At 50.1% G+C, this 12,234-nt stretch overlaps 1 protein-coding gene across 1 annotated transcript in view; it reads right to left on the bottom strand.

Moving 5' to 3' along the window:
* The window catches only part of GRK1 (G protein-coupled receptor kinase 1), a 636,766-nt gene that overhangs the window by 56,514 nt on the left and 568,018 nt on the right, over positions 1 to 12,234 (bottom strand). The gene's annotated exons all lie outside the window — the stretch shown is intronic.

Below are 12,234 nucleotides of genomic sequence, written 5' to 3'. Positions count from 1 at the left end.
AATCTTCAAGCTTAAAGCTTCAATCCTACAAAACTATATGTCATTTATATTACACTCCACAAAAAATGTCCAAATGGTCGCAAAACAGCACAATCAGTGATCGTACTAAATGCCCGACATGTGGCCTGGTGGCAGCAGACCTTGAACACATGCTCTATTCATGTCCATCTCTAATGAAGTACTGGGCTGCAATAGAACATATTTTACTTCAAAAACGAGTGATTAACTCTTCATTGACTGCAGCCTCAGTTTTATTGGCTATACACTCTACTAATAGTCTTAATAAAGATTTGTTAAATATTCTACTGTCCTGCGCAAGACTAGTTATAGCTAGAGCCTGGATCTCTGTGAATCCACCTCACACGATGGAATGGTGGGCTCTTGTCAATGAAATTCACACCATGGAAGGATCACTTGCCAAGATTAGAGGAATTAAAGCAAAGGGGAAATTTGATAAGATTTGGGATAATTTTTTGTAAGTTATTTACTGTTACAGACTATGGTCGCTATGGTGATACGTAGGCTTTTCCTACAGCTTAAGGATTTTTATTTGTTTTTTGGGGTTTAACTTTGGCTAAACAAAGACTATAGGAAATATTTAGAGTTTGTTTTATTTCTTATGTTTTACTCTTTGTCTGCATTGTTTTTTGCAAAATGAAATTGTAAACTGTCCTGGCTTGTTTGTCAATAAAAATGTTCACAAAAAAAAATAATTAATACTTAAATAAAAGTTATTGTAATTTATAATGGCAATAGCTTAAATTTTTGTAAATAACTTTTGGGAAGATTATGTTCATTGTATTTTATTTTTATGAAAATCCAAGAACAGCAGTGAAATATTAACATCTTTTTGTGACATTTGTAATAAAGCTTGAAACATTGAGAGAACATATTAGAACCAGTTGTTGTTGAATGGTTGCACAGAGTGATACTGTGGCGTTCAGTGGTGCTGAGTGATGCCGTGGCCTTCAGTGGTGCTGAGTGATGCTGTGGCCTTCAGTGGTGCTGAATGATGCTGTGGCCTTCAGTGGTGCTGAGTGATGCTGTGGCGTTCAGTGGTGCTGAATGATGCTGTGGCGTTGAGTGATGCTGTGGCGTTGAGTGATGCTGTGGCATTGAGTGATGCTGTGGCGTTGAGTGATGCTGTGGCGTTGAGTAATGCTGTGACGTTGAGTGATGCTGTGACTTTGAGCGATGCTGTGACTTTGAGTGATGCTGTGGCATTGAGGGATGCTGTGCGCTGAGTGGTGCTGTGGCATTGAGTGGTGCTGTGGCGTTGAGGGGTGCTGTGGTGTTGAGGGGTGCTGTGGCATTCAGTGGTGCTGAGTGATGCTGTGGCGTTGAGAGATGCTGTGGCATTGAGTAATGCTGTGGTGTTGAGAAATGCTGTGGCATTGAGTGGTGTGGCATTGAGTGGTGCTGTGGCATTGAGTGGTGCTGTGGCGTTGAGTGGTGCTGTTGCGTTGAGGGGTGCTGTGGTGTTGAGGGGTGCTGTGGCATTCAGTGGTGCTGAGTGATTCTGTGGCGCTGAGTGATGCTGTGGTGTTGAGTGGTGCTGTGGCGTTGAGTGGTGCTGTGGTGTTGAGTGGTGCTGTGGTGTTGAGTGGTGCTATGGTGTTGAGTGGTGCTGTGGCATTGAGTTGTGCTGTGGCGTTGCGTGGTGCTGAGTGATGCTGTTGCGTTGAGTGGTGCTGTGGCGTTGAGGGGTGCTGTGGCATTCAGAGGTACTGAGTGATGCTGTGGCATTGAGTGGTGCTGTGGCATTGAGTGGTGCTGTGGCATTGAGTGGTGCTGTGGCGTTGAGTGGTGCTGTGGCGTTGAGTGGTGCTGTGGTGTTGATTGGTGCTGTGGTGTTGAGTGGTGCTGTGGCGTTGAGTGGTGCTGTGGCATTGAGTGGTGCTGAGTGATGCTGTGGCGTTGAGAGATGCTGTGGCATTGAGTGATGCTGTGGCTTTGAGTAATGCTGTTGCGTTGAGTGATGCTGTGGCGTTGAGGGATGCTGTGCACTGAGTGGTGCTGTGGCATTGAGTGGTGCTGTGGCATTGAGTGGTGCTGTGGCATTGAGTGGTGCTGTGGCATTGAGTGGTGCTGTGGCGTTGAGGGGTGCAACACCAGCAATTCTACCAGCATAGAGCAGCAAGATTAATGCAATACAAACCAAAAGAAATAACAAAATCTACCCTACAGATTCAGATACAACACCAAGCAGGCTTGCAAACGGAACACTGAGCGTGTTCAGGTTAAGTACCGGCTTTGAGGCCAGAAACGTGCACATGCTCCGTTCGGGGGACATCCGCTAAATGCTGTTCTCGCTTGACTAGGTAAGTTAATGGACACAGCGGGGGAGCCCTGCGTTGTCTGGAGAAGTAAATCGAGCTGCCTTTGAAGTGCGGCTCGGCCATGAGGAGGCATAAAAGGTTGATTGTAGTAAATAATAGCCTTGCAGATAATGTAGCCCAAGCCTGAATTGCTGTCCAGTTAAGCGGAGCCCATGAGGAATGTGAATGAGTACTACATAAAGTAAACTGCAAATGACTTTTCGCAAATAACAATTCGCAGCAATGAATGTTTATGCGCTCTGGTGACACGAGAACATACATTTACACATAAAATGTATGATGAGTTCATTATGGCTGCAGATTAAGCTCGCATGCGTCGTAAAACAATGAGGTAACATGAGGAATTGTAGAAGTGCGGCTCGGCCGTGAGGAGACATACAAGGTTGATTAAAAACGAACGTTAGCAAAAAAAGCGCACACAATGCTCGTAAAAGGATTGTGTGAAACGCACAGTAGTTTCATACAAAGCTATAATGAAATGAGATGCCTAATAAAGGTAGGAAAGAGATACAAACTTGTAGTGTGATGGGGGACATAGCAAAGTGGCTTAATAAGAGGACAGCAGCTGCAAACAAATAACGCTAGATTTGTGAATAGTGATACTACGTACGTAATGGACCCTAAAGTTGTAGCGAAATGTTTGCAAACAAGTACGGAGTAGTAGTTTGTTAAAATATTTTATAAGAGGCTTAGAATGGTGGAGCAGTCATTATGAGAACTTCGGATGGGGGTGGGGGGGCGGGGGAGCGAACGAGTGGAGGGAACGAGCATGGGTGTCCTGCTGGCATGTGGCAGACCCGTGAATCTTATATCCTGCGGGATATAATAGCTCGACCTAAAAAGGATCAAATTGGCATCCAAAATATGAGGCCCCAGAACACAAAGTGGTCCTCAAATTTAGAGCAGAGAGTTGTCGATAACTCCCGAAATTGCGTTCTGAAAGTAAGAAAAAATTGGTTTTGATAATACATTGTGAGCATGTAGTCTCACTATTGCCGCTATGGATAAGGTGCATATCAGACATTATGTCAGTCCCCAGAAGTCACGAAGGGATTTCAACTCTCGGGAGTGATAGGGATGAAAGCGCTAGCGGCAAATGGTGACCTGCAGAGCGTGTGAAAAACAATCACTTCAGAGCAGCGCATTGCTTTGAAGTCTCATGGCGGGGGGCGGGGAGCAGCTTGGGAGGCAAACAAGCATATGGGGATGGGGTGTGAGGCCAAGCGCGCCTGGCGAAGCGTCACGCTTCAGTAGACAACATGCATTGGAAGGAATCCGCTTGTTCAAGAGTGTTGTTTCCCCTGCAGTAGTTCAGAGCTATAAATAGCTTGACCTAAAAAACACTAGCTTAGTGATTGTTTAGACTTCACAGAGAATCGACTGATAGAACGAATTATATGCCACCATTGTGATTTTTGTAAATGGCTAATAATTGGATACATAAGTACTAGCCACCCCCTCCGATCTATCGTGACTAGATGATATGTTCTATAACCATTAATATGTAAGGGATCCAGTAGCCAAATCATGAGCAGGCATAACATGTAAAACCCTGCAATAAAATCAAACCATTCTGTATTATTAATTCTGCTGTGTAACCCTGCCACATCCCAAAATAAATATCCTAACATAGTGGGTATAGATCTATCATTTAGTCTATTGGATTGTTTGACCAATACAGGGCTAGTCCTTAGAGGAACTGCAGATACATTAAGTGGTGACTCTGACTCACTGTTGGTCTGCAAATTAATGTCAGCCTCCTCAAGTCCATGAGGCCCTTTACCCTAACCCTGGGATTCCCATACAATTCCTCAATTAGTCAATCCAGACCATCAAGAGTTGATAGATTGTCATAACGGTTGTATGTTGGGATGAAATAATGAAAAAGAGTAAATGCACTAGGATTGAGGTGTGCCCAGGGTCTAGATATTTTGAGTTTGAACACCAGTTGATAGAAATATCCTAGGGGAAGAACTGTAATGTTATGAGATGACACACTTGTAAGCCTGATTCTATGCATTATAGTTCCCAGTAAGCATGGGGATTTAAAAGACTGAACCAGACAGTCACCTGGTAAGGATTTACTGTCAAATCCATTCCAGTGCCTACCCCATTTAAGGCCGTGTTCCTCACTGAGATCCAGGTTTCGTTCTCTTGTGGTGTTAAAATGGGTACATTGGCCAGTACTATTAGGTATGGTGTGGCGGCAGGAGGGAGGTCCAGATATTCACTTGTCATAATTGGAGGAGCTATAGGTGGATCGCTATAGAAAGGGGTATCAGTAACTAGGTGAGTAGATATACCTACCCACGTAGAGGATCTATGTGTCTGTGTAGAAAGATGGCTCAATAACCCCTGAGAACACCTCGAGCCTGTAACATTACTGACTGTCTTGACCAAGAGCTCATGACCAGGCAAAACACTAGAGGGGCGTGTCTCAATTATATGTTCAGGGGATGGCCAAGGAGGGTACAAGCATGGTCCACAGCGGGATGTTATAGTAGACTCAGCAGGTTTAATCTTTAGTAAATCCATGCAGGAAGTAGTAAGACTTTCTATTTAGCCTATTAGCCATACATTCTAGTGAAGATCTAACAAATGACTCCAGTGATTTGACCGCATTATCACATAGTTTCTTAAGGCTATCACTCGAGCCTTTGGGAGCAGCCATTTTGGCAGCAGGCCTATAGGTAACTTTTTAACTCGTTTTTGCATTCATGGGCCAGGCGTTCTCTAGATTTGAGGCAACATTTACAGTACCCGCCTATGCCTCCTGGAGCGTTTAGGTGGTGGTTAAGAATCAGTGTTGCATGCAGAGATGGTCCTTGACACACGTTGTACACACCCACTACAACCTTTGTCATTTAAAGTGAGTTCATCACTATCAGGTGCATTAACAGGAGCTAAATTATCGGGTGCAGACTGAATTTGTGTGTCAGAGGCCAATAACCCCTCCCCACAAGTTAATAGACTATCTTTCACACTTGTTATTTGTTTATCGATTGCCCGCATAGCACCTGTTATGTATTTCAATGTAGACGTATGGGGGTTAGTTGACATCCCAGCTTTATCAATTGTGAGAGGATGCTTTCTTTTCCCCATCATCAGTCAGTGCCTAGACAATTTGCAATCAGTGTTATTGGAAAATAATCAATGGCAATCTCGTTCCCTTACATGAGCTACCTCCTAATATGCAACATCGCATACACAAATATAAAAATACAGTATATAAAAGTCATTCCTACTGTGGGAAGAACGCTCGTGCAGCCGAATTGAAATTAGCCAAACCAAAAAGGGTGCCCTACATTGTCTCTGGCAGGGGTGGACGGGGACCCGCGATCCTGTGCAGCAAGGCTGAGCAGATGCTAATTAGCGTGATCCAGTGGACGTGGCGAGCCGGAAGCAGAGTCTGTGACTCGCAGCCCCCTGCAGCGGTGTCACCTGCGGCTGCCCCCAACATCTTACGGCAATGTCAATAGCGGTGCAGACCCCGTGACAGCGGGGCTGACTGAGTAGGTGCTAAATAGCCAATATGTGTGCCAAGCAGGGACTCTGGGACTCGCAGTTCCCTGCTGCGGTTTCACCCGTGGCTTCCTCCAACATCTTGCATCAATGTCAATAGTGTTGGAACCCCGTCTACTCACCTTAGAGCTTTCCAGAAGTTTATCAGTTCTCCTTTTTTTAATTACCTAGTTGCCTCCAAAGCTGATGTGACAAATTTGTCCATTTGTTGAGTGAAATACTCTAATTCTTTTTAGTTGTCAATTACATTTGTGCATTCAATGACAGATCACAGGGTAGATTTGTATCCATCGCAGCATCCATACAAGATGGTCTGAGCACCACAAGCGTGGAGGTTTCTGCTGTGGATGAGGACGGTGGGTATGAAAACATGGTGCAACGAAAGTCATCGCAATCACGATCGCTGTGAAAGAGAAAGTGATCGTGATGAAGAGCTAAAACACGCAAGGGATGCACGCGCAAGCGTGTTGCGCGTTCTAGCAAGCTGGCCGCCACTTTGGGAGCACTTCCCAAAGCAGCTACCAAATGTCTCTCCGCATGCGCGCTGACTTAGCGAGACCCCACTGCGCCCATGCTGATGGGTCCGCCAAGACACAGCTACACTGATCTCCCCACCTGACCGAGCACCTTCAGTGGAGAGGATGTGGTTTAGCAGCTAGAGCGGCCAAGTTTGAAGCTGGGGAACCAGGTTCGAGTCTGGCAGGAGGCTCAAACATCCTGTGATTCGGAGGAAATAAATCACCTAATCTCCCCATGGCAAAAATGCAACTGGTGCTCATGCAAAGCGCTCTGATTACTTTGGGTCGAGTTTGAGCTACATAAAAACAAGCAGGCATCATTGAGTCAGACAGGAGGCCTGCGCTCATGCCCAATTACAAAGAGGTGGACATTTTGTCAGAACATAAAGCAGCGGAGCCACTCACTCCCAAATACCTCACACAGATGCCTGCCTAGTTGGGGGAAGCCTCCCTCCTCATACATACATACCCTCGGGTGCAGCATGGAGGCACTGAGGCCGTGACCGGAGGAGGGAGCAACGTGCGCCAGAAGACCAACTCCCAGCCTCCAACACTGCACTGAATTCCACGGCAGGGCAGGAAAGCAAGGACAGGCCTGGAGAGCGCTGCACGCCCCATGATGGCCATCTACCAGGACCTCATGCCGCATGATTGCCGTCTGTCAGTATGACATCATAGAGGAAACAAACTGACCTTTTCCCCTGAGAGAGTTTGGTGCGCACTGGTCTGAATGCAGTGGTCATACACGAAGAAAGCATCCAGTTGCCCTTGATGCCCTTAAACAGGGCTGGAGATCTTGCACTTAAGGAGCCTTCCGCTCCCTCACAGTGACCAGCGCTCTGCTCACAAACCCATTCCGAGTGTGGAGAGTTCTGTGCACCCCCAGTGGCGATTGGCTACTACCACGGAAGAGAATACAGTTTTGGCCTCCCATGGCTATCCCACAGCATCAGCGGTGCCTCACCCGCCCCCCAAGCACAAGAGGGGAAGCCGTGCATGGAGCACAAAGAGTGCCACATTGATGAACAGCAGAGCTGAAGGTGAGCCCAGTGTAGGAGAATAGGGATAGGCTCAGTGAGTGGTGTGTGCTCCCTAGCGACTGTCTGCCACATCTGTGCATGAACTTACAGTATTGGCGGTGGTGCTGCATTAGGTCACAAGACTACCCCAGCAGCGCGAGTGAGGCACCAGAGATCTAGAGCAGGCCACAAAAGTGTGTCAGAGGCAGAAGGAAGCTGGTTTGAAACACTGAAAAGGTGAACAGCCCCACCACTGCCGGAAGGGCCACCAGCTCACCAGGGCACACCCAGCTAAGGAAAAATGAGAGCACAAACTCAGGGGAGAACAACAAGTGATCAGAAAACAAAGACCCAGAGCACTGTACCACATTGGTGTAAGAGGAACCCTAATGGCGTATGCCCAGCAACACCATACACCCACTCCCAACATGCCCTAGTGGCCCTTTGCAGACACAGAAGAGACCTGGTCACCGCAAGGTGCACTAGAGCTTACCCAGAAGAGGCAGCACCATTCAAACACGGCAAGTCATCTCAGTAGCCTGGAGAGCATGAAAGTGTGGTACCCCCAAACTGTAACTCTGGCAGAGGACGCCTTTGAGAAGTAAGACTGCCAACACCTCAGACCTGCAAATGGGGTATATTACCCAATCCATCAAGGTCAATGGCAGCAGCATCAAATGCTACCCCTTCTATGAAGCAGTGGTTTACACCAGTTCATCACCTGCCCAAAAGTAGTCATCAAAGTAGGGACACTGCTAAACAGACGCAGTAAGAGTGAATCAAAGTGGCAAAGCCTATAGAACCATCCCAGCCAAGAGCCAACAGCAGCATCTGGCCTCAGAGACACCAAAGTTCCATCTGACAAGCCAGAAGGAGAAGCTGCTACTGTACTGCAGCACCACCAGACAGCCAGCTCCAGAGAAGGAACCCGGACCATGAGGCGCAACTCGCCATTGTCACCCATTCAAGAGCATGGGAATCCCAAAGACACCATACAATTGCCCAAGCCTGCCAGATGGATGCAGCCCTAGAGAGCAAAAGGTCCAAAACAAGCAAGGCCGACTACAAGGTGGACAGATGCACACAACGCTGCTACGGTTGTTCAAACGGCAGATCCACACTGCCCCACACGCTCAAAGCACACCGTGCCACAGCCCTCCAAACCTACCTAGTCTTGCACCACCTAGGAAAAGGAAACAGAATCACAGCTCCCTACTACCAATGGAAGATGGTCCCAGAAGAGGAAACACCCTAGAGTAGGAGCTCCATAAAGTCCCTGACAAGGGTATGTGTAACACTTGGCCTGATGCCACACTGACACAGAGGAGAAGAGTGTCAGACAGCTGAACGACCCTTGAGACGGGGGACCAGCCACAGACATCCACCCCCACAGTGGGAGCACCAACCAAAAATTGCCTGGAGTATCAGCTGAGCAAACCAACTCCACCCTATGGACATGAATCCAGCCAGAATGCAGCCAGAAAGTCCACGACTTCTCTGAGCCAGCATTCGAGTCCTGAACCACTCAGGTTAAATTATGAATGCAAATGGTGAAGTCGTGTTGCAGGCAGCTTCATCGATAGATACGTCCACTGATGTCCTGCTGAGTGACTCTAGAGAGTGATGGACCACGTGGTATCCAGGTTATTGTTGTTTTGTTTTCACTGTTTGGACTTGTTGTTTTCTTTTGGAGTTAGGAAGGAATGTAGTGTCCTACAGGACAAGTCAAGCAGCAGCCCCTCCCTAGGGGCAATCCTAACACCCACTCCACACCCATCCAACACAGGCATCACCAGTCAGGTGACCCTGCCAATAAAAGGACCCAGGCGCACCTGCCCTGAGCCAGTTATGCACCATCTAAGTAGTGTCTGTGTCGTCATTTAACACAGCATGCCAGCGTAGGGCCCACAACTTTATCGCCAGGTTTGTTTCCCGCCGTTGGCCCCCGAGGCCACCCACCTCGCCACCCCGCTGCTGCCTCCCAGCTGACCATCCCTCCCTCCACGCCTCATTAGGCGGCCACTGTTGGACAGAGGGGGCGACCTCTGACCCTGTTCCAGGGCCGAGTCGCTCCCCTGCCGGACAGCACCACCAGTGCGTGTTCGCCCCCAATGCTGCTCCTGAGTCACAGGTTCGATCCTCGTGTACTCTTTATAAGTTTCCCCTTCCTGCCTGCTTGTCTAATTTGCTTCTGCTGTGCTACCTGTATTTTGCTTCTGCTGTGCTGCCTGTACTTCATTTTGTATATCTCCTTGTTGCCTGTTTTAATTCCGTAATCTTAGAACCGTTTTTTCCCGCTGTCTCAGCCCCGTGACGCCCCCTCCCCCTTGCTTCCCTTGATTGCCAGGTTTGTTTCCCGCCGTTGGCCCCCGAGGCCACGCCCCCTTGCCGCCCCGCCTCCCAAGCTGACCCTCCACGCCTCATATGGCGACCACTGCCCGAACGCGCAATTGCCAATTGCGTGCCGAAGGCTAGCCCGTCTGCACCCGTCCGCGGCTGGACCGCACCCAGTGCCAGAACCCCCGGACCCCGAAGCCGCCACAACACCAGACTGCACTACGACTCCAGCACCCTCCACGCACTCAACCCCGGAAGAGACCACTCCTGCTACCGGGCCATCCCGAAGCGCAACCAAGGGCCTTCACCTGCCGGAACTGCAGCTTCACCAGCATCCGGCCCGCCAAACCATCAACCAGAGAACCCAACCACCTTCGATGCATCCTCCTCAACACTCGCTCCGCTCGCAAGCACGCCATCGAACTCTGGGACCTCCTAGACTCAACCACCCCAGACGTCGCCTTCCTGACAGAGACCTGGCTGAACGCCACCTCTGCACCAGACATCGCCATAGCCATCCCAGAGGGCTACAAGATCTCCCGCATAGACCACACCAACGGAGTGGGAGGGGGAATGGCCATCATCCACAAGGACACCCTCAGAGTCTCGACCAACACCGACGACACCCTCACCACCACCGAGCACATGCACTTCCAGATCCACACCGACCCCAACACCACCCTCAGAGGAACACTCGTCTACAGACCACCCGGACCCCGACCACAGTTCAGCGACACCATCGCCGACCTCATCAGCACCCACGCCCTCGCCTCCACGGACTACATCCTCCTCGGGGACCTGAACTTCCACCTCAAGAACAACAGCAACACTAACTCCACCTCCCTAATCGCCAACCTCGGACTCAAACAGCTCGTGACGACACCCACCCACGCCTCTGGACACACACTGGACCCCACGTCACCTTCAACCACACCACTGATTCCCACTGGACCGACCACAGATGCGTCCACTTCACCTTCAGGAAACCCTCCACACACCACCGCACCCAACAGTTGCCACACCGCTGCTGGGGCTAGGTCAACAAGGACCAACTAACCACCACCCTCACCCTGGGACCACCCGCCAACCCCACCAACCGCGACACCACCGCCGTCAACCTCAAACAGTGGATCAACGACTGCGCCAATACCCTCGCCCCACTCAAGACCTCCGCAACCAATCACAACAATAAGAAAGCCTCTTGGTTCACCGAAGACCTCCGGACCTTCAAGCGCACCTGTCGGAAGCTGAAGAAGAACTGGCTCCGTGACCGAACACCAGACAGCTACACCGCCCACAAGAACACCACCCGCAAACACCACCAACTCATCAGGTCCGCCAAGAGGACCGCCTTCAAGGACCGCCTAGACTACGACGCAGGCAACACCAAAGAGCTCTTCAACATCATGAAGAACTCTCCAACCCCAGCTCCAACACCAACGACATTCCACCATCACAAGACCTGTGCGACTCACTGGCCACCTTCTTTCACCGCAAGATCACCGACATCCACGACAGCTTCAACACCGACACCCCCACATCCACCGCCGAGACCACCACCCCTGCGACCTCCACCCGCACCATTCGCCTGAACGCCTGGTCCAACGTCAGCGAGGAAGACACCATCAAGACCATGAACTCCATCCACTCCTGATCCCCATCTGACCCATACCCTCACCACGTTTTCAACAAAGCCAGCACAGCCATCGCACCCCATCTTCGGAAAACAATCAACATCTCCTTCGAGAGAGCAACTTTTCCGGTGAGCTGGAAGCACGCCGAGATCAACGCCCTACTGAAGAAACCCAAGGCGGACCCCAAGGACCTCAAGAACTTCCTGCCCATCTCCTTGCTCCCTTTCCCGGCGAAAGTCACGGAGAAGATTGTCAACAGACAGCTGACCCGCTACCTCGAAGACAACAACATCCTGGACCCATCCCAGTCCGGCTTCCGCAACAACCACAGCACCGAGACCGCCCTCATCGCCGCCACCGACGACATCAGGATCCTGATGGACAAAGGAGAAACAGCCGCCCTCATCCTTCTGTAGCTATCAGCAGCCTTTGACACGGTCTGCCACCGCACCCTAACAGCACGCCTCCATGACGCCGGAATCCAAGAGAAGGCCCTGGCCTGGACCACATCCTTCCTCTCCGGCAGAACCCAGAGCGTCCACCTCCCACCCTTCCGCTCCAAGACCACCGAGATCATCTGCGGCGTCCCACAGGGATCTTCCCTCAGCCCAACGCTGTTCAATATCTACATGGCACCACTGGCCCACGTCGCACGACAACATAGCCTCAACATCATCTCCTACGCCGACGACACCCAGCTGATCATATCCCTTACCAAAGACCCCCACACCGCCAAAGTCTACCTCCACAGAGGAATGAAGGCCGTCGCCGAATGGATGAAGGACAGCAGGCTGAAGCTGAACTCAGACAAAACGGAAGACCTCATCCTCGGCCCCACCCCATCAGCCTGGGACGACTCTTTGTG

This window comes from Lissotriton helveticus, chromosome 8 (genome assembly GCF_964261635.1).
Source record: "Lissotriton helveticus chromosome 8, aLisHel1.1, whole genome shotgun sequence".
NCBI classification, from domain to species: domain Eukaryota; kingdom Metazoa; phylum Chordata; class Amphibia; order Caudata; family Salamandridae; genus Lissotriton; species Lissotriton helveticus.
Note: the sequence above shows the minus strand (reverse complement) of the source record. Positions and strands in the feature narration are given on the sequence as shown.